The sequence below is a fragment of the Engystomops pustulosus genome, chromosome 11 (genome assembly GCF_040894005.1).
Source record: "Engystomops pustulosus chromosome 11, aEngPut4.maternal, whole genome shotgun sequence".
NCBI lineage: Eukaryota > Metazoa > Chordata > Amphibia > Anura > Leptodactylidae > Engystomops > Engystomops pustulosus.
The window spans coordinates 42,188,121-42,207,673 of record NC_092421.1 but is presented as its reverse complement, the minus strand read 5'-3'; the positions used below and the strand labels follow the sequence as shown (position 1 = coordinate 42,207,673).

At 44.8% G+C, this 19,553-nt stretch overlaps 1 long non-coding RNA gene across 2 annotated transcripts in view; it reads left to right on the top strand.

The window, feature by feature from the left end:
* The window catches only part of LOC140106410 (uncharacterized), a 273,463-nt gene that overhangs the window by 86,403 nt on the left and 167,507 nt on the right, over nucleotides 1-19,553 (top strand). For both annotated transcript variants that reach the window (XR_011850782.1, XR_011850783.1), the window contains exon 2: nucleotides 7,295-7,352. This is a non-coding gene — a long non-coding RNA (uncharacterized lncRNA). The remainder of the gene's footprint in view (nucleotides 1-7,294; nucleotides 7,353-19,553) is intronic.

Here is a 19,553-nt window from a genome sequence, read left to right as displayed (position 1 = left end):
TATGCCTAGATACAATATAATACTCACTAGTTAAATGAATCCCTTCTGAGTCATGGAATAGTTAAGAACACAAGAAGGCTCTTATTAAATTGAAGTTTAATATAAAAAAGGACAGTGCTTACAGATAAAAGGGGTTATGATACAAAAGGGTGACAAATTAAACAAATACATACTATGCACAAATTACAGTTTAATAAAATAAGTGATAAACACAGAACTTAATACATTATGTGATGTTACAAGTCTGGTGCCTTGGGAAACAGATGTCAAAAGTAAGTGATCAATCTATCTATCCTCCAGGGATCCACAAAAGAATGACCAATTCCTATCTTCAAAGTTCTACCTAAGTATGATTCTAACATCCCCAGCACACCTGTATGTGATGATGCAAAGGAGGCTTGGAACATGGTAATTTCATATTATGACCGGGCCACACGGACATCCTATAAACTTTGTCCTACTTTCTCTCATGATGCCCCGCACGCATTCATACTAATCATGAGGACATCCATACTATTCATAGTTATTTAATCTGTCCCTGTTGTAGGTGGCTAAAATATGAATTATGCCACATATTTCTTTGATGTGTACAGCAAGAGGGGTTTTTCTAGCTGTGATCTGAGAGATAGAGGCCTCTAACTTTTACTAAAAAAATCTCACCCACATGCCATTCATTTTACAATAGAATCTCTGGTTTTAAGGAAAGATTGGTTTATCGTCCCAGTATCCTTGTTTGGGTTTGTGGAACTCCAGGGGAATTTCAGAAGGATGGGTGTCTACCACTCTTAATTTTGAGATATTCTTGAATCAACTATATACTTTGATTAAAAGTACACTCCTGGAAATATAAGAACACTCCTCTGACAAGGTGTCTCATTGCTGGGACCCCGGTGAAGTGTCCCTAATGTTTTGTCACCTTGCTAATTGGCAGGAGTTACAACTATCACGCCTCATTGATCAACTACTGATCTGTTCTCTAGACAGTTTAGTGGTAGTTCAAGTGCCCAGAAAACCAAAGTGTCATAATATTTTTTTAATACAAATCAGATGTCAGATTCTTGATGTTAAGAAGGTTGAATGCTTTTGGATATCATTATATTATTTCTTACACTTTAATGCATTCTACTGCAATGCATTTGGTTGGACCCCACCCCGTGGGATAACCATTAAAGAAAAAGACCTCATACTATTACAAGTATTTATAAATCATGACTTTCAGAAGGCACAATAAAAAAAAGTAAACAAAAAATAAAAATTTCTGGAAAGGCTATAACTTACTCAAGATTCATCTTGTGAATTCAAAAGGTTGCAAATTTAGGGCCACAGGGGTACAGCAAACACTTTTTGAAACTGAGTTTAATAAAATGTCTCAAACGCCTCATGTCCACGTGAAATAACAGAACCATTGTAATAGACATAAAATGCAAAACGGCTCTCATAAAAACACAAAAAAGAGCTAGAATATGCTTAATTATATATTTGCCCCACTGTTTTCTGAAGGTCAAAGAAAAATATAGAGGGAATTTATCAATGGGTGTGTTAGGATCAGTGGATCCTCTGGACCACCGCGGGAGATGTAACTAGCCAACACCCGGAACCGGAGCCTAGCGGCACCTGGTATTCACCAGAGCCCGCCGCAAAGCGGGTTGGACTTGCTGCGGCAGGATACCACTAGGTCGTTCCCAGGTGTGACTAGCCCACGGTGGCAGCCGAGGTCGAGGTACCTTAGCGGATGACAACTCGTAGTCGGGTCCAGGCACAGGGTCAGGGCAGGCGGCAGAGATGCAACGTCAGGTCCAAGTCCTGGGTCAGCAACGGGAGGTCCAGGCAGGTGGGAACGGGAACACAGGCACACGGAACACAGCAACACGGAGGAACTCAGGTAACACAGGACTCAAGAGCGGGAACACACAGGAATACACAGGAACGCAGGGAAACACAGGAACGCAGGAATACACAGGAACGCAGGAATACTCGCTTGGAAGCTTTCTCTAAGGCTATGAGGCACAAAGATCCGGCAAGGAACACAGGAAGAGGCAGATTCTTAAAGGTGAGGTGTTCAGCCAGTGCACCAATTAGCGGTGCGCTGGCCCTTTAAATTTTCGTCCGGAGCCGCGCGCGCGCCCTAGGAGGCGGGGACGCGCGCGCACGGCAGTCCGAGGGAGAGCAGGAGCCGGGAGAGGTAAGAGACACCGGGCAGCAGCGGGGGCACGTGAAGGAGCACGGATGCGCCCGCGATCCGTGACAGGAATCGCGGGAGCACCCGTGACAGTACCCCCCCCTTCGGCCTCCCTCTCTTCTTGGGCCTGAGAAAACGTTGGAGCAGGCTCTTGTCCAGGATGTTATCCTCTGGCTCCCAGGATCTCTCCTCAGGACCAAATCCTTTCCAGTCTACCAGAAACAACCGTCTACCTCTCACAGTCTTAGTATCCAGGATCTCTTTCACCTCGAAGACATCGGTGGAATCAGCTTGTGGTACCGGAGGAGGAGTAATTTGTCGGTTGAAGCGGTTGAAGATGACTGGCTTAAGGAGAGAGACATGGAAAGAATTAGGAATGCGCATGCTGGGAGGCAGACGCAACTTGTAAGCCACCGGGTTGATGCGGCCGAGAATTTCGAATGGGCCCAAGAACCGAGGTCCCAATTTATAGCTCGGGATCTTCAGCCGAACATACTTGGCGGACAGCCAAACCTTGTCACCAGGAGCTAAAACAGGGAATGGTCGGCGTCTTTTGTCTGCTTGACGCTTGGTCTGGGCTGTAGCTCGGAGCAATGAGGTGTGGACTTGCTCCCAGATGGCTTTCAGATCACGTACAAGGTCCTCCACAGCAGGAACATCTGCAGACGTAGGTAACGGAAGAGGAGGCCGAGGATGCAGTCCATAGTTAATAAAAAAGGGAGCAGAACCGGCAGAAGTGGAGTCCAGGGAATTGTAAGAGAACTCCGCCCATGGTAGAAGAGATGCCCAGTCGTCCTGACGGGCAGAGACGAAATGGCGGAGATAGCAACCTAAAGTCTGATTCACCCTCTCCACTTGGCCGTTAGTCTGTGGGTGATAGGCAGAAGAGAAGTCCAAGTTCACCTGCAACTGGTTGCACAAAGATCTCCAGAATTTGGACACAAACTGAACTCCTCGATCCGAGACGATGTGCTGAGGGAGACCATGAAGCCGGAAAATATGCTGGAAGAAGAGGCTGGCGAGACGTGGAGCAGAAGGCAAACCTGGTAGAGGGACAAAGTGAGACATCTTCGAAAAGCGGTCAGTCACCACCCAGATAACGGTGTTGCCAGAAGATGGCGGTAAATCCGTAACAAAGTCCATAGCCACATGAGACCATGGGCTGGTAGGCACGGGTAACGGCAACAGAAGACCAGCAGGCTTGAGTCGTGAAGGCTTGTTGCGGGCACAAGAGGCACAGGAACCCACAAAATCCCGGACGTCCTTGACCAAATCAGGCCACCAGTAGAATCGGGAAATTAAGGCCACAGAGCGCTGCACCCCAGGGTGCCCAGCCACACGAGAAGAATGTCCCCAGGTCAGAATCCTCTTTCGGAGACCAGGTCGCACATAAGTCTTGCCGGGAGGCAGCTGCCGGAGGTCCACCGGCGCGGCAAGCACAAGTCTCTCTGGAGGAACAACATGCCTCGGAGCAGAGTCCTCCCCCATAACATCAGAAGCACGGGACAAGGCGTGAGCCTTGATGTTTTTCTCTGCATGGCGAAAATGGATTCGGAAGTCAAAGCGAGAAAAGAAGAGGGACCACCGGGCTTGACGTGGATTCAAACGCTGAGCCGTCTGAAGGTACTGAAGGTTTTTGTGGTCCGGGAAAATGCTGACTGGAAATTGGGCTCCCTCCAGCAGATGACGCCACTCTTCCAAAGCCAGCTTGATGGCTAGAAGCTCCCGATCTCCAATGGAATAATTTCTCTCCGCGGAGGAGAAGGTTTTGGAGAAGAAACCACAAGTGAGTGTTCGTCCCCTGGGACCCTTCTGGGTAAGGACTGCCCCAGCACCCACGGAGGAGGCATCAACCTCCACCAGGAACGGCTTTTCAGTATCCGGTCGGGTAAGGACTGAAGCGGAGGAAAAAGCAGTTTTTAATTTCGTGAAGGCTTCTTCTGCTGCTGGTGGCCAGACACGGGGATTAGCACCCTTTTTCGTAAGCGCCACCATCGGCGCTTACTAAAAGATGAGAAGTGTGGGATAAATTGCCTATAATAATTAGCAAAGCCCAGAAATCTTTGTATAGCTCGCAGTCCCACTGGGCGTGGCCACTGAAGGACCGCAGATAACTTGGCAGGATCCATCTGCAAACCCCTATCAGAAATTATGTAGCCGAGGAATGGAAGGCTCCTCTGATGAAAGTGGCACTTCTCCAGCTTGGCATAGAGGTGGTTTGTCCTGAGGATGCTGAGAACCTCCCGTACATGAGACTGGTGGGACTCCAGATTGGCAGAATACACAAGGATGTCGTCCAGGTACACCACGACACAACTGTACAATAAGTCCCGAAAAATATCATTTACAAACTCCTGGAAAACGGCTGGCGCATTACAAAGTCCGAAGGGCATAACTAGATATTCAAAATGCCCATCACGAGTGTTAAAGGCGGTCTTCCACTCGTCACCCTTCCTGATGCGGATGAGGTTGTAGGCCCCTCGAAGATCCAATTTGGAAAAAATTCTTGCACCCCGCAGACGATCAAATAGCTCCGTGATAAGCGGCAGAGGATAGCGGTTCTTAACGGTGACCTTGTTAAGACCGCGATAGTCTATACAGGGGCGGAGAGAGCCATCCTTTTTAGTGACAAAAAAGAAACCAGCGCCAGCTGGCGAGGAGGATTTGCGGATGAAACCTCTTTGAAGATTTTCCTTAACATATTCTGACATAGCGGCAGTCTCAGGAACCGAGAGCGGATACACCCGACCCCGTGGTGGAGAAGATCCAGGCAGCAGATCAATGGGGCAATCATAGGGACGATGTGGAGGAAGGATCTCGGCTTGTTTTTTAGAAAACACGTCTGCAAAGTCCCGGTACGGAGCTGGAAGTCCCTCCAGAGGCTTGGGAGACAAGGTAGCAGTCCTGACAGGAAGCGGCTGTGGAACCGTCATGCAGCGTGAGGGGCAATCCGGACTCCAACGGAGAATCTCCCCAGAAGACCAGTCCAGAACAGGGGCATGATGCTGCAACCAGGGGAGACCCAGCAGGAGAGTGGAAGTGCACTGTGGCAGCACAAAAAAGGAGAGTCTCTCTTTATGCAATGCACCAACTTGAAGGAGCAGGGGTTCAGTACGAAACCAGATAGGCACGGAGAGAATCTGGCCACTGACTGAGGCAATGGACAAGGGCTTCTCAAGACGAACCACCGGGAAGTGATGCAGGGCGACCAGTGCAGCATCTACAAAGTTCGCTGTGGAGCCCGAATCCAGGAAAGCGGAAACCTGGACCGGAGTACCGGTGCCAATGCTGAGGAGTACAGGGAGAATCAAGCGTGGAGAAGCTTTATTCACACCTAGGGACGCTTCTCCGGAGAAGCCTAGGTGCTGGCGTTTCCCGGGCGCTGGGGACGTACAGGGCAAGTCCCGACGAAGTGCTGTGGGCTGGCACAATACATGCACAAGTTCTCCTGACGTCGTCTGGAACGCTCTTGAAGAGTGAGCCGTGTTCGGTCAACCTGCATGGGTTCCTCAACAGAAGATTCAGGCGGGACCTGGAGCGGCCTTTGGAAGACTGGCGCCAGGCGAGGAATGCGTCTAACACGGCCTTGGGGATACTCGGAGCGTAGTTCCTCAGCTCGCTCTTTAAACCGAACATCAATTCGAGTGGCCAAGGTGATGAGGTCACTCAGAGTAGATGGAAGATCCCGAGCTGCCAGTGCGTCCTTGACCTGCGCAGAGAGCCCTTTCTTAAATGTAGCGATGAGGGCTGCATCATTCCAAGCAAGTTCAGAAGCCAGGGTGCGGAATTGAACTGCGTACTCTCCCACCGATGAGTTGCCCTGACGCAAGTTCAACAATGCAGACTCCGCAGAAGAGGCTCGTGCTGGTTCCTCGAAAACTGACCGGAACTCTGACAGAAACGCAGTGAGGCTAGACACAACCGGGTCATCTCTGTCCCAAAGCGGAGTAGCCCAGGCCAGGGCTTTCCCGGAAAGAAGGCTGAGGACAAATGCCACCTTGGACCGCTCTGTGGCAAATTGCGACGGCATCAGTTCTATGTGCAAGGAGCACTGGGTTATGAAGCCCCTGCACATCTTGGGATCCCCGTCATACTTGCCGGGCAAAGAGAGGCGTAGCCTGGGTTCAGCAGCAGGAAGATAAGCCGGGGTAGCAGGGGTCGCAGCGGCAGCTTCTGGAGACTGTTGCTGATGTTGGGTAGCAAGTAGTTGTTGTAGCATGGCGGTGACTTGCTCAAGCTGATTCCGCTGTGCTGCAATCTGCCGGGACTGGTGGATCACGATGGTGGCGAGATCAGGCTGACTGGGAGAAGGAGCCTCGGCGGGATCCATGGCCGGATCTTACTGTTAGGATCAGTGGATCCTCTGGACCACCGCGGGAGATGTAACTAGCCAACACCCGGAACCGGAGCCTAGCGGCACCTGGTATTCACCAGAGCCCGCCGCAAAGCGGGTTGGACTTGCTGCGGCAGGATACCACTAGGTCGTTCCCAGGTGTGACTAGCCCACGGTGGCAGCCGAGGTCGAGGTACCTTAGCGGATGACAACTCGTAGTCGGGTCCAGGCACAGGGTCAGGGCAGGCGGCAGAGATGCAACGTCAGGTCCAAGTCCGGGGTCAGCAACGGGAGGTCCAGGCAGGTGGGAACGGGAACACAGGCACACGGAACACAGCAACACGGAGGAACTCAGGTAACACAGGACTCAAGAGCGGGAACACACAGGAATACACAGGAACGCAGGGAAACACAGGAACGCAGGAATACACAGGAACGCAGGAATACTCGCTTGGAAGCTTTCTCTAAGGCTATGAGGCACAAAGATCCGGCAAGGAACACAGGAAGAGGCAGATTCTTAAAGGTGAGGTGTTCAGCCAGTGCACCAATTAGCGGTGCGCTGGCCCTTTAAATTTTCGTCCGGAGCCGCGCGCGCGCCCTAGGAGGCGGGGACGCGCGCGCACGGCAGTCCGAGGGAGAGCAGGAGCCGGGAGAGGTAAGAGACACCGGGCAGCAGCGGGGGCACGTGAAGGAGCACGGATGCGCCCGCGATCCGTGACAGGGATCGCGGGAGCACCCGTGACAGGGTGTTCACCTAAATTCTGTTGTGTTTTCTCTGACAGGTTTTTAACTTTTTTTCGAAGGCAATTATCACACTCGCATGGATCTTAATTTGTCTTGGTAAGTGGTCAGCTTTTTAGTGAACACTGGGGTGCTATGCATTATGCATTTGAAATGTTTCTTCTGAATTTGTTGAGTGTAAATGACATCTTCATCCTGCCTTCAAAGTGCTGTAATTTTTTTTTACCTTTTCACATAATGATGCAGCATTTTGACAAAATTTCCCTTAACATTATCAAAGGTCTTGAAGGTATACCATATCTTGGATCTTATCCTATATTTTGGGTTCATTTGTAATGTGCTCTATATTATTCAAGAGACTTGGAAGATTATGATGCCTTTAACACATATACCACCTGTTACAGGGGAACATTCTTCATAACTGGACCCTCTGCTCTATTATTATATATATTACATATAGTGTAAATGGATAGAGTATAAACTGACCACAGTCACTGATATTCTGTGTGAGATGTGTGTGTACTGAAGACAATGGGTCATTAACATATCAAAAGACTTTGAACAGTAAGAAGCCACCATGAACCAGGTGTGAGATTCCCTGAACCCACTGGGGTCTATCCTAAGAGGGACTTAGGGTGGAGCTATAAGGGGGTGGGGAGGGACTACGCACAGGCATATTTAAGCATGGTAAAACCCAGAAATCGCTCTCTTCTGTTTCTTGCTTCCTGACCCCCACCTGGATGAACAGCACTTAAGGAACCAGGTCATATATTGTGTGTGCTGTCTGTGTATGTATATAACTTTATAAGAGTAATTATAACATAGTACTTATTATAATATAGCAGACTTTATACGTGTACCTATAGATATTCCAGGTGTTATGTGTTTTACCATATATATACATAGCTAAGTGTTTACAGTGAGTGTGTATATATTAGTGTAACTATATGTATAACCTGTAGCCGTATCCCATCCACACGTGGATCTCTGCCCTGCACGTGTATTGGAGGAATAGATATATAGATGCTATTGTGCATGAGTCTCTATATGTACATGTATATGGTCAGGTACTGGATGTGACTCCTTCTTCAGGGTATATCCAGGAGCTGCTGTAGTGTTGGAATATATTGTATATACATACACACTACTGGGAGTCCAGGAGGGGTCAGAAGAAGAAGGTTTGTGTGTAGTTGTGTTCTCTATGTATTTTATGTAGTTACTTTGTCACATGTATGTTGTTAGTAAAGTCTTTTTGTATAAAAGTATCTGTGAGGGTTGTATGTTATTCCTGTGATATATGAAGGACTGGAGTAGGTGGTTATGGTAAATAACACAGACTAAGGGGCTGGACAGAACCACTGGAGCCTAGAGGAACGGAGTAAAAACCCAATCCCCCAAACCCCCCTTTATCACCACCCATTGTCAAATGTCTCACAAGTGGATAAAAACCTATAAAAGCAAGTAAATCAGACCATAAGTCCTTAAGTGGTTAAAATATCTCTGCTGATATTTATTTATTTTTTTTTTTTTGCACAATTTACATTTGGTTAATTCAGTCTGAGAAGTATTTACTAAAAGTCGTTTACCCCTGTAACTTTTCAGGCTGTGTAGATCTATTGCTGTATCATTCCCCAAAATTTATTTTACTCATTAAAATGCATAAAATGTCATCAGAGTCATTTAGAATGAGTAGTATTTAATACTGACACACCAGATGTCCATACCTGCCATAGCTCCTGGCAAAACTCGTATAAAATGGAGTCATTTGTAGAAAAATTTTCTCTAAGGCAGGTAATTACACAAAAAACAAATGGTTTCCACCAGCAAGGGCAAAAGAAAGGTGAATAGTGTCATTGAACAATATCCAATGGTTGTCAGCATAGCAGGTCATTCTAGAATGTCTTTTTGTAAAGTCAGTATCTGCTCTTTAAAATACTAACTAGATTATGATTTTAAGACAAATTAATGAAAAAAGTCAAGCCTGGTCAATAGTTTTTGAAATAGTGGAGAATAATTCAAGGCATTCTGGTGTCTCAGGCCAACTACTTGCACTTTGAGTGTATGAATAATTAGTACCCATAGCACATTATTATGTTTTATCCCACCCTCCACTTTCGTTCTTCATTTACCTTTTCCCTTATCTCTGTTATTGGTACTTGATCAGTGGTGTTTCAAACCAAGGATGCTTCTGAGCGGGGACTCCCTAAGCAGGCATATTATTATCCATCTAGTTCTGTGGGGTGATAATGTGGTTACATTATCAGTGTACAGGTTTATGTAGATTTTCATCTGGCTTCTGACATTTTACTAACACACTGACACAGAAAGAGAGATGAGACAGATCAGAGATGACACAGGCTGACAGACAGTGTGTCACAGGTGCCTCCGCAATCCATGTCTTGGATCACGAGTACAGCCATGCCCCTCTCCGTGGTGCTGTCCCCCAATCCCTGGCATCAAACTCACCTCTCCATGCTCCTGCCCCCGTCCGGTCTGGTCCGCGTGCACACCTAAAAGTGCCAGATTTAAAGGGCCAGCGCATCTTTGATTGGCACTGGCTCTCCCGGATTTCCTTAAAGGCCGGATGTTCCCAGGATTCCCTGTCAGATATTTAAGCTCATATTCTAAGAAAAAGGTCCCTTGTGTTGTTCCCGGTGTTCTTGTACCTGCCTGCCATTATCTCCTGTTGCCATTCCCGGACCTGACCTCTGCATCTTTGCCACCTGCCCTGACTTAATGCCTGTTCCTGACATTGAGCCTGGACTCCTATTCTGTTCCACAACCTCGGCTGCTACCGTGGGCTGGTTACACCTGTGGAACGACCTGGTGGCACCCTGCCACAGCAAGACCATCCAGCTTTGCAGAAAGCTCTGGTGAAAACTAGGTTTCCACTTAGATTCCAGTCCCAGGTGTCAGCTAGTACTATCTCCAGTGGTGGTCCAGGGGGTCCACTGACCCTGAACCCTGACAGTAAGATCCGGCCATGGAACCCACCGAGATGCTGCTTCCGATACTGGCTGATATTTCCAGGGTTGTCGCCCAGCAGTCCCTGCAGATTGCTTCACAAGCAGAACTACTTGGTCAAGTCACTGTGGCACTGCAACAGCTGATTTCTTCCGTGCACCAGCTTCATGCTCCAGCAACCATTCCAGCGGCAGTTCCTGCAACCCTTCCCATTACTCCAACTTATCTAACAGTGGCTGAACTTAGGCTCAGACTCTCTATGCCTTACAAGTATGATGGCAATCCCAAGTTGTGCAGGAGCTTAATTACCCAGTGCTCGCTGCACAAAGAACTGATGCCATCCCAGTTTGTCACTGAACCTTCCAAGGTAGCATCCATCGTCAGTCTACTTTCCGGGAAGGCCCTGGCCAGGGCCACACTTCTTTGGGACAGAGGCGATCCAGTTCAGCCACCCATACTGCATTCATGGCTGAATTCCGTTCCATGTGTGAGGAACCAGCACAAGCCTCCTCAGCTGAAAAGGTGCTGCTGGACCTACGCCAAGGAGACTCAACCATGGCAGAGTATGCCGTCAAGTTACGTACTATGGCTTCTCAGATCTCCTGGAATGACACTGCCCTGGCTGCTACTTTCAAAAAGTGACGGTCTTCCCTTGCTGGCTACTCTGAGTGGTCTCATCACCCTTGCCACCCAGATAGACATGTGGTTAATGGAGCATGCTGAAGAATTGCATCACAAGCAACCACAGACTCCGCTTCTACAGCTACCTTGTTTTGCTCCAGTCTCCCAAAGGCACTCCAATCTCCGGACGTACAGTCTGAAGTAGAACCGATGCAATTCAACGGAGCTCGTCTCACCATCAAGGAACGTTCCAGAAGTTGTCAGGAGAACATCTGCCTGTACTGTGCCAGTCCCAAGCACTTCATTGGGGCTTGTCCTGTTGTCCCCTCCACGTCCAGAAGGTGCCAGCACATAGAGGTCCTAGGAAGAACATTCCTAGTTGTGAATTCAACTTCTCCTCGTCTGATGGTTCCTGTTCTCCTAAGTTTCGGTACCAGCAATCCTGTGCTAGTCTCAGTATTCTTGGACTCTGGTTCCGCAGAGAACTATGTGGATGCCGCACAGACCAGCAGAAGGCAAAACACAAATCTCCACAATCATAATCCCCCAGATTGCTGGTCAGTGACACCTTTTATACAATTGAAATACCCACAATTCTCTGCAGCTTCCCCTATAAAAGACCAGAGCTGCTGCTGGCCTGCCTCTTATAAGGTCAGAGCAGACCCGCCATGCTGCAGGTGGTGTTCTACTTACATAGAACATAACATATATTACATAGTTTTACATTGTAACAGCACATTACCTGGTTTTGGTACACAGCTCCCAGGTGGTAATACTAGACAGAAGAGAATAGAGTATTTGGTGGCCGACCTAATGAGAGAAGTAGAATAAGAAGTCATTCACACAGAAGTTTACCAAACCAGAAAACTAATGTACCACAACCAGAGTTACAGAAAAACAGTTTTCAATACTATAAAAAAAAATGTTTTCTTCACACCCCCAAAATAGCCAGCAGTCACAGGGATGGGCAAAAGAGTGTCCGTCTGTCACAGGGATGCCACAGAGTAGAAATCAAAAGTAATTGCATGTCCACACTCCCATAGTCTCTCAGGTCTTCTGCGTGTCTCCGCTCTCCTTTTGTGTTTCTCTAGACGTTGGCAGCATAGTGCCTCATTCCATTGCATCTGGAACCTGGCACGCGCAGATGTAACTGTCCAGTGTCAGTTACCTAGTCAAATGGACATGTGTCTTAAGGATGCATACATTAGATTATTCAATTAGGGGAGGTAAGCTTTGCCTCATTCCCTAATATCATCAGAATACAAGTTGCAATTGTCTTACAGTCATGGCCAAAAGTTTAGAGAATGTTAAAATGTTAATTTTTAAAAAGTCTACTGCATCAGTTTTTATAATGGCAATTTGCATATACTCCAGAATGTTATTAAGAGTGATCATCTTAACGGCAATTACCGTATTTTTTGGACTATAAATATGAAGCGTACTTACAGACAACAGCTGCCTTGAACTGTGCACAGGTCTGCCATCTGCTGGTCATTCATCCGTATAATCAGGCGCTCCTTATAATCCGGTGCACTTTGTATATGAGCATGGTGCGCCTTATAATCTGGTGCACCTTATAGACCGGAAAATATGGTAATTACAAAGTCAATATTTGCCGAGAAAATTAACTTTTTCCCCCAAAACACATTTCAACTTCATTGCAGGCCTGCCTTAAAAGGAGCACCTAGCATCGTTTCAGTGATTTTTCCATTAACACAGGTGTGGGTGTTGATGAGGACAGGGCTGGTGATCAATCTGTTATGATTAAGTAAGAATCACACCACTGGACACTTTAAAAGGAGGCTGGTGCTTGGTATCATTATTTCTCTTCTGTTAACCATGGTTATCTCTAAACAAACACGTGCAGTCATCATTGCACTGCACAAAACTGGCCTAACAGGGAAGAGTATCACAGCTAGAAAAATTGCACCTCAGTCAACAATCTATCGCATCATCAAGGAATTCAAGGAGAGAGGTTGCATTGTTGCCAAAAAGGCAACAGGGCGTCCAAGAAGGACCAGCAAGCGCCAGGACTGTCTCTTAAAAGTTTTTCAGCTTTGGGATTGGGCTACCAGCAGTGCAGAGCTTGCTCAGGAATGGCAGCAGGCAGGTGTGAGTGCATCTGCATGCACTGTGAGGCGGAGACTCTTGGAGCAAGGCCTGGTGTCAAGGAGGGCAGCAAAGAAGCCACTTCTCTCCAGAAAAAAAATCAAGGACAGACTGTTATTCTTCAAAAGGTACAGGGAGTGGCCTGCTGAGGACTGGGGTAAAGTCATTTTCTCTGATGAATCCCCTTTCCAATTGTTTGGAACATCTGGAATACAGCTTGTTCGGAGAAAACAAGGTGAGCGATACCAGCAGTCTTGTCTCATGTCAACTGTAAAGCATCCTGCAACCATTCATGTGTGGGGTTGCTTCTCAGACAGTCTTGCCTAAAATCACATCCATGATTAAAGAATGGTACCAGAATGTCCTCCAAGAGCAACTTATCCCAACCATCCAAGAGCAGTTTGGTGATCAACAATGCCTTTTTCAGGATGATGGAGCACCTTGCCATAAAGCAAAGGTGTTAACTAAATGGCTCAGGGAACAAAACAGAGATTTTGGGTCCATGGCCTGGAAACTTCCCAGATCTTAATCCCATTGAGAACTTGGGGTCAATCATCAACGGGTGGACAAACAAAAACCAACAAATTGTGACAGAATGCAAGCATTGATTGTGCAAGAAAGGACTGCTATTAGTCAGGATTTGGTCCAGAAGTTGATTGAGAGCTGCCAGGAAGAATTGCAGTGGTCCTGAAGAAGAAGGGTCAACACTGCAAACATTGACTTGCTGCATTAACTCATTCTAACTATCAATAAAAGCTTTTGTTACTCATAATATGATTGCACTTGTATTTCTGTATGTGATAAAAACATCTGACAAACACATATAAAAACCAGAGGGCAACAGATCATGTGAAAGTATAATATTTGTGTCATTCTCAAAACTTTTGGTCATGACTGTAAATAACCCCTGTGAAATGGTCATTCAGTCCCCATTTGGGTTGCTAACTTTAAGGTTGAGAACTGCTGTTCTAGAGTCTTATATTAAATTAGTGTCACAGACTAGTAAACCTGAATGTGCACTATCCTTGGTCTGTTGATTGCGGAACAGGTATCATCGTCATGATGTGAGTTCTGTTTAAACATGGGTATCACAATAATACTTTTTTTTACCATTTAACCCCTTAACGCTGAAGCCACTTTTCACCTTCCTGACACGGCCCATTTTTTAAAATCTGACATCTGTCTATTTAAGTGGTTATAACTTTGGAACGCTTTAACATATCCAGTTGATTTTGAGATTGTTTTTTCGTGACACATTGTACTTCATGTTGGTCGAGAAATTTAATCAATATGTTTAGTATTTATTTATGAAATAAATGGAAATTTGCCAAAAATTTTGAAAAAAACAATGTTTTCAAAATTCAAAATTTTCTACTTTTTGGAAAGTTAGTCATATCACTAAAATGACTTGATAACTAATATTTTCCATATGTCTGCTTTAACTTGGCAACATTTTTCAAATATCTTTAACTTTTTTTTAGGATGCTAGGAGGCTTATAACTTTAGGTGCAATTTTTCAGATTTTCACGAAAATCATCAAAACCTACTTTTGGAGGGTCAGTTTAGTTAGAAGTGACTTTATAAGGCCTACATGATAGAAAACCCCCACAAATGACACCATTTTAGAAACTACACCCCTCAAAATATTCATAACAACCTTTGGGAATTTTGTTAACCCTTAGAGCGTTTCAAGAGGGTGAAAGATAAATGAAAGTGAAATTACAGAAATGTAATTTTATCTTACAATAGATTCATTGAACACTAAAATTTGCACCTTCACAATGGGTTAAAAAGGAAAATGCATTTTACCATGTTTAGGGCAATTCCTCCTGAGCATGCCAATACCCATTGTGTCACTGTACCCTTCTGTACGGGCACAGGGGGGCACTTGGAATGGAAAGAGCGTTGTTTCGTTTTTGCAGGGCAAATATGGCTGAAAAAGTTTTCATGTGTCAGGATGCATTTGGAAAGCCCTAGTGGTACCAAAACAGAGGGGAACCCCAACAAATGTCACCATTTTGGAAAGTGCACCCTTTGGAGAATTTAGCAAGGTGTAATATGTGTATTTTCCCCCACAGGTGTTTGCTTCAATTAGGTCCCTAAAAGGAAAAAGATGAACATTTTCCCAAAAAAGTCACTTTTACGGCTAATTTTTGTATCCCATAAGGCATTAAAGATGAAACAACCCCAAAAAATGTGTACTAGCATTTCTCCCGAGTATAAAATTGCCCCACACATGCAAATAAAATGTTGTATGGGTACGCAGTGAAGCTCAGAAGGGAAAGAGGGGCGTTGGCCTTTTAGAAGCCAAATTTGACAAACATCCTTTACATGTGTCAGGATGCATTTAGAGAGCCGTAGTGGTACCAAGACAGAGGGGAACCCCGACAAGTGTCACCATTTTGGAAAGCACACCCCTTAGAGAATTTAGTAAGGTGTAAAATGAGTATTTGTCCATATAGGTGTTTGATTTAATTAGGGCTTAAATAGGACAAAGGTGAACATTTTCTTATAAAGGTCATTGTACCCCTAATTTTTTATAGCCACAAGGGATAAAAAAAATGTAATAACCCCCCTAAATGTGTAAACCTATTTCTCTCGAGTGTAGAAGTACCTCACATGTGTATATAAAATGTTGTATGGGCGCACAGTAAAAGGAAAGGGGGATGTTTGCCTTTTAGAAGCCAAATTTGACAGAAATGTTTGACATGCATTTGGAGAGCCCTAGTGGTATAAAACAGATAAGAATCCAAAAAGTGACCCTAATTTTTGAACACACACCCCTTAGAGAATTTTGCAATGTGTAATATATGTATTTGCCCCTACAGGTGAATGATCCAATTAGGCCCTAAACATTAAAAAGGTGAAAATTTTCCTATAAATGTCACTTTACTCCTAATTTTTGTAAGCCACAAGGGATAATATATTAAATAAAAAGGTGTAAAACTATTACTCCTGAGTGTAGAAGTACCCCACATGTGCATATAAAATGCTTTATGGGTGCACAGTAGAGGAAAAGAGGGATGTTTGTCTTTTAGAGGCCAAATTTGCAAGAAATCCTTTACATGTGTCAGGATACATTTGGAGAGCCGTAGTGGTACCAAAGCGGAGGAAAACCCGAAAAGTGACCCTAATTGTTGAATGTACACCCCTTGGGGAATTTAGCAAGGTGTAATATGTGGTGTAGTGTAATACACGTGGTGAAATGAGCATTTGAACATACAGGTGGTTTCCAAATACGATGTGCGATGGAGTCCAAGATGGAAATTGCAATTATTTCTGGGACGTTCAGTGCCCGTTATGTGGCGCCCCTTATGAAATAATGGAGGGGTATAGGGAGCAACGTGACCTACCAGTTGTTAAATTATTCCTTTTACTGAATTCACAACAGGTTGGGCGTGAATTGTGAATGTGTTGCGTGTAAGGAGGTAGAATAGACCAGGGGACCATCTAAACTTTTGTCACACTTAGAGTTGTCGCAGGTCTCTTAGTAGTATATAGTGTCCATCCTTAGTATATAGTGTCCATCCTTAGTATATAGTGTCCATCCTAACTCCTCTTTTGGAACAGACTCTTTATTGAGTCCTACCTTTAGAAGCAGAAGAATTTACCGTGAAAATGCTGCCATGACAAAATACAGGAACATCTAAACCAGAGGTACAGGGGCCCAGTCCTCCTTGTCCCAATATTAGTTTCCTAATATCTTCCTCTTGAAAAACTGAGAAATGATACGGCAGGACCTGCACATTGGAACAGCTCGTAAGAGTTGTACAGCGTAATCTGTACAATGTGCACGGCCAGCGCTTTTGTACCATAGCTTCGTTTTAGTAGGGAAATTATCGCCAAGTGTTGCTCTTATTCACCCTAGCGATGCCCATTGTGACGAATATTGCTGCTTTTAGCTGTACCAAATCGACTAGCCAATAGCGGCAAACATGGACAGAGGGGGGCAACAAAACCCCTCTGAACCACAAGGCACAATTGGTGGCTGTCAGGAACAGCCGCCACTCTGCCCCGATAACCGTGTCTACAGACATAGTGACCGGTATTACTGACGTCATAAGTAAATTCGCTGCTATTGGCTCGTCTGAATCGATGAGCCAATAGCAGCGATAATAAACTGGGGGTGTGTGGGGGGGACGTAACCCTTCTGGTCCATGGGGCAGGATGGATGGCTGTTAGGATCAGCTGCCATCTTGCCCCGATCACTGTGTCTGAACCGTGTTGGGAAGTCACTACCCGCCGCACCGTTCTATTACAACGCGCGTTGGGAATAGGCTATACAATCTTTATTTTTTAAGCAATTTAGACAAATAAGGGCTTATTTTTTTCAGGACGCGATGCACTGTAAAAAAACTTTATTTTAGAGGGTGTTTAGCTTATCGAAGCAATTTTATTAACTTTTTTCGTGTGGAGGAAAATAAAATCATCAATTCTTGTTTTGGATTTTTAGCATTTTTTGGGGGGGGGTGTTCGCTGTAGCATAACACTAATATATTATCTTTATTCTACGGATCACTACGATTACGGTGATACCTCATTTATATAGTTTTATTTATATTTGTCCAATTTTATTGAAGGAAAACTAGAATAGAAAAAATTGCATTTGTTTTAGTATTGCCATCTTTATAGCGGCATAACTATAGTATTTTTTGGTTGACGGAGCTGGTTGTGAGCTTATTTTTTGCGTGACAAGTTGTTCTTTTCAGTGGTATCATTTTGGCGCTTGTAACTTTTTCGGATCACTTTTTAGAACATTTTTTATAAAGCAATTTGATAAAAAGTTTTAATTTTTGGCAAGTTTTTGGGTTTTTTTTTTTACCACGTTCACCTAGAGGGTCCAATTATGATTAGGATTTATTGTACAGATTGTTACGGACACGGCGATACCAAATAAGTGGGGTTTTTTTGTGATTTAGTGTATTTTATACTTTATTACTTGTGTAAAGGGAAATGTGGTGTTTGGGGGGACTTTCACTTTCTTTTATTATTTATTTTTATTTTAAAAAACCTTTATTTATTGTTTTAACTTTTTTTTACAGTTAATGACATCTAAGCTTGAACAAGTGATCTTCTGATCACTTGTTCAAGCTATTTTACAGGTTACACAGTGCAATACAGATGTATTGCACTGTGTAATGTAAGACACTGAGCATGCTGCGCATGCCCAGTGTCTTACAGCCGGGTCCTGCCAGAAGGCAGGACCCGGCTTCCGGATGAAGATCTCGCAGCCCCGGGCACCGGCAGTCCCGGGGCTGCGATCGGAGCAGCGGACCCCCCTGGTAAGCGCCGCGGGGGGGTCCGATTACCTTCAGATTACATTTAAATGTGGATTCATCATTCATCATTACACACCAAGCAAACTAAGCAACAATGGATTTCTCCCGGTGAATCTGCTTCAAAGAAGGCGAAGATGGTCCCATCGGCCAGAAACGCCATGGTGACGATTTTTTGGAATGCAAAAGGCATCATCCTCATGGATTTTTTTTAGAAAAAGGAAGAACAATCACTTGACAATAATACAGTGAGTTATTGGACCGCTTCAACAAAAAATTAAAGGAGACACGGCCGCATTTGGCGACAAAGAAGATGCTGTTTCAACACGATAACGCACTGGCACATTGATCCAGAGTTGTAGCCACCAAACTGCATGAATTGCGTTATGAATTGCTGCCATACTCCCCGTATTCACCCGATCTGGCTCCCTGCGACTTTTTCTTGTTCCCTAACATGAAATGGCTTGCAGGAAAAAAAATTAATCGCAAACGAGAAAGTCATCATCATGACAGAGGCATATTTTGGAGAGTTCGACAAATTCTTCTTCAAATTTTTTGGAGGGGTTAAGAAAAAAGCAGGAATATTAGGAGAAGTGTATCTTTCTAAAAGGGGACTATGTTGAAAAATTAAAAAAAATGGAAAAAATGGTGTCTACATTTCTAGATCTCTGCTAGTGTGGAACAAAGATAAGGTCTAAACTTGCAGAGTTTTTTGCTATAGTTTTATGGTTTTCTGGCAGAGACTATAGTAAGTGTGGCCTATCCCACTTCCTGCCCTCACATACCCAAAGTAAAGGGATTGTCCTTTAAAAAGTTAAAGGGGTTTTTCGGAATGTAAAATTTTGTATATGGTTCTGGGGTCTATTAACAATATTAAACCACTTATACTAACCTCCTCTAAAACCGCCGTTCAGCTATGGTTCCATCCTTACTTTCCAGATCTATGTTTGTTTACAGAGATGCCATCCCTACCACTGTTTCCCAACTGTAACAAATGCAGTAGCAGTTGTAAACAAACAGATACCCAAAAGTGATAGGTGGTAGGGTAAGAGGTGATTATAAGTGGTTTATTGTTTTTATCAAGCTTCTGTCGCTCAGAACTTCTAATGCATAGGAAATCTAGCCCCACAGTTCCTACTAACAGAACTAAGCTGGTAAACGAGAAACCTAGCACAGGACAAGAGAAGTTTATCAGAGGTGAAGCTCATGTTACATATTTACTTTGCTTCTAGTTGAACCAACAAACTCAAAATATTCCATTAAATTCTAATGTGTTCCATTAAAGTGATATTTAATATTCATACCGTTTCATCCATTTTTATTTAAGGCA